Source organism: Aegilops tauschii, chromosome 3 (assembly GCF_002575655.3).
Source record: "Aegilops tauschii subsp. strangulata cultivar AL8/78 chromosome 3, Aet v6.0, whole genome shotgun sequence".
NCBI classification, from domain to species: domain Eukaryota; kingdom Viridiplantae; phylum Streptophyta; class Magnoliopsida; order Poales; family Poaceae; genus Aegilops; species Aegilops tauschii.
Genome location: NC_053037.3, coordinates 113,253,010 through 113,256,482, shown reverse-complemented (window position 1 = coordinate 113,256,482; position 3,473 = coordinate 113,253,010). Strand labels below are relative to the sequence as shown.

Here is a 3,473-nt window from a genome sequence, read left to right as displayed (position 1 = left end):
GACACCGGCGAGGGGGGTCCGGCGGGGACGCGCCTGTTGCGACCCCGGTCGGGGGAACAGGGAAGGGAAGGGCGACCCGGGGAGGTGGGCTAGGCCGGCTGGGCCTGGGGTCGGCCCAGTTGGGCCAGGGTCCAGTGGGGGGGGCTTCTCCTTCTCCTTTTTTTCTTTGTTTGTTCTGTTTTCTTTTGTATTTTCTTTTTATTTATTTATTTTCTTTTCTGTTTTATTTCAATTTAATTTATTTAGGCATTTTATAAAAATATGTTTTCTTTAGTATAATTACCCTTGTAATATTTGGCATGGCCCGAACATTTTTGTTTAAATTTTTGAAAACTTTTATTTTCCACTTTAAATTTAATTGAAGTTTGAATTAGGAGTTTGAAAAGAAATGTGATCAAGCCCTGTTTAGCAACATGATTAGCTTAATCACAGAGAGTTACTGTAGCATGATTCTCGGGGTGTTACAAACCTAGAGTCAGAGTTAGTAAAATCATTTCACCCGAATAGAAGAGAGGTTAGAGTCCCAGAGTACAGATCGAGGAATAAAAGATCCTAATACCACCCAATGGCAACGTGGGCCCGTAAGCCACACAGCCATGTTAGTAAAAGTTTTTTTATGACTAGACTCAACTTCGGCCAAGGAGTTGGAAAGGGGATTCCTACAGGCAGTCGGCTCTGACACCAACTTGCGACGCCCCCGATTCAATCATACACTAATCATACATGCAAATGTGTACGATCAAGATCGATGACTCACGGGAAGATATCACAACACAACTCTAGACACAAATTAAAATAAAACAAGCTTATATTACAAGCCAGGGGCCTCGAAGGCTCGAATACATAAGCTCGAAAACACAAGAGTCAGCGGAAGCAATAATATCTGAGTACAGACATAAGTTAAACAAGATTGCCTTAAGAAGGCTAGCACAAAAATAGCAACGATCGAAAAGGCAGGGCCTCCTGCCTGGGACCTCCTAACGACTCCTCGAAGTCGAACTCCACGTAGAATCATCCTCGGGATCTCTAGCTCCTGGACTCCAGCATCTGGTTGCGACAACCAGGTATAGAAAGGGGAAAACAGGGAGAAAAGCAACCATGAGTACTCATCCAAAGTACTCGCAAGCAAGGAGCTACACTACATATGCATGGGTATATGTGTAAAGGGCCATATCGGTGGACTGAACTGCAGAATGCCAGAATAAGAGAGGGATAGCTAATCTTGTTGAAGACTACGCTTCTGGCCACCTCCATCTTGCAGCATGTAGAAGAGAGTAGATGGTAAGTTCACCAAGTAGCATCGCATAGCATAATCCTACCCGGCGATCCCCTCCACGTCGCCCTGTTAGAGAGCGATCACCGGGTTGTATCTGGCACTTGGAAGGGTGTGTTTTATTAAGTATCTGGTTCTAGTTGTCATAAGGTCAAGGTACAACTCCGGGTCGTCCTTTTACCGAGGGACACGGCTATTCGAATAGATAAACTTCCCTGCAGGGGTGCACCACATAACCCAACACGCTCGATCCCATTTGGTCGGACACACTTTCCTGGGTCATGCCCGGCCTCGGGAGATCAACACGTCGCAGCCCCACCTAGGGCTTGCCTGGTTGCTCTGGCAAGAAGGACGGGTCGTCAACACCGTAGTCGAACTGGGGGTCACCGGCAGCCTCGGGGTCTACCGAAAAGAAGTAACGGAGGGGGAACACAATAAATAACAGAGCAATCAAAGCATCACAAAGCGTAACAAGGCAATACGCGGTGCTAGAGGTGACCTAACGCAGGGATAGGTGATACTGGCGAAGGGGGAAAACATCCGGGAAAGTATTCCCGGTGTTCAGCGTTTTCGAACAGATGAAACGGAGGGGGAAATTTGTGTGTTCGCTATCCTAGGGATGTGTGGCGGACAAACGGACTGCGTATCCGGATTCGTCTCGTCGTTCTGAGCAACTTTCATGTACAAAGTTTTCCCATCCGAGGTACGGTTTATTTTCTATGATTTATCAAAGTTTTAAATCATTTTCTAAATTGTTTTAATTTGAAAAGTAAATGTTAAATTGCTATGGGTACACAGAAATGTACCTAGGGTGTTGCATATCAGGCTGGTAGGAGGGGTCATTGACTGAGTTGACCCAGTCAAAAGTTGACTGGTCAAAAGGTGAATAGTGTTGTGGGTCCCACTTGTCATTTTCTCTAGCTTAATTAGATTAGTCATTTTCTTTAATTAATAGTGGGGCCCTATGTCATAGTGTAGTAACTAACCTAGCTAGTACTACTAATTAGTCCCTAATCTAATTGCACGGCCGGCCGGTGATGGTTGTGCACACCCACACACATAGCATAGCCACGGCCATGTCCATTAGCAGCAGCAAGCAACGCTCGGCAGCAGCTAAAGCGGCAGGAACTAAGCAGCTAAGCAATATAGCAGCAGGGGCAGTACAGCAGCACAGCCAGCAGCAGCAGCTACGCGGCCAACAGAGCAGCGGTAGGCAGCACAGTAGCAGTAGCAAGCAGCGGCAGGGGTAGGCGTGCACGGGGAACACGGCCGACTGGCAGGGGCTCGCGGGAGCGCAGCCACGGGCGCGGCGAGCGCGGCGAGCGCGCGGCCACGGCGGAACGACGACGGCCATAGGCATGCGAGAGCACGGGGTAGAGGCGCTCGAGGCTCGCCGAGCTCGACACGGTCGAGCTAGCGGCCAAGGCGAAAAACGGGGTCGGCTACAGGTGGGATATCAACTACGGGGTGGAATCAAATAGGAAATAGGGGGCTTTTTCTGTGGTGCTCACCCTGAGGTCGTGTGGACGGCTCGTGGACGCTGGGGTGGACGAACGACAGCGGATCGAAGGAGATCGCCGACGGGCAAAGGAAGAAGATGATGATGCGCTCGTTGATGGGGATCCCAACTCGACCTGGTCGGCATATGCGATGTAGCAGACGGTGCCGGTTCTTCTGGACAAGGTCCTTGGGCCCGAGGTCGACGGTGGGCGCGTGAATCGACGATGGCCATGGCGACGAGGTGCTCGGGTGTGCGCAGGGGAGAATAAAAGTGGCGCGGGGAAGGAGGAATGGCGCTAGGGTTCGATCCAGGGGACGAGGGCGTCTGGGGGCTCTTTTAGCCATCGGGGAGGCGAGGATGGCCGCCACGGCGACATGCCCCGGCCATAGCCGGGGATCTCTGCCACGATCCCCCCTATGAACAGGAGGAAGGGGACGGTGGCTAGTTGGGCCGGCCGGTGGCCTGGACGCCCAGTTGGGCCGAACGGCCCGGGGGGGGGGGGGGGGGGCTTTTGTCTTTTGTTTTAGTTTTCATTTTTCTTTTGTTTATTGTCTTTTACTGTTTTCTCCTTATATTATAATAAACTTAGTTTTATAAAACACCACAGTAGCACCTAAAATAGTGTTTCAAAACATACCACTGCCACAAATAATTTGGCACATTAATTAATTAGTTTGTATTCATTTACTATCCTAAAAG

The 3,473-nt window shown here is 49.9% G+C and overlaps 1 long non-coding RNA gene across 1 annotated transcript; it reads right to left on the bottom strand.

Annotated features, from left to right (window-relative positions):
* Positions 1–790: 790 nt before the first annotated feature.
* Positions 791–3,142, bottom strand: LOC141020945 (uncharacterized). The gene is made up of 2 exons (XR_012180941.1): positions 2,785–3,142; positions 791–1,047 (listed from the first exon to the last, which is right to left on the bottom strand). It is a non-coding gene; the product is annotated as an uncharacterized lncRNA (long non-coding RNA).
* Positions 3,143–3,473: the final 331 nt, after the last annotated feature.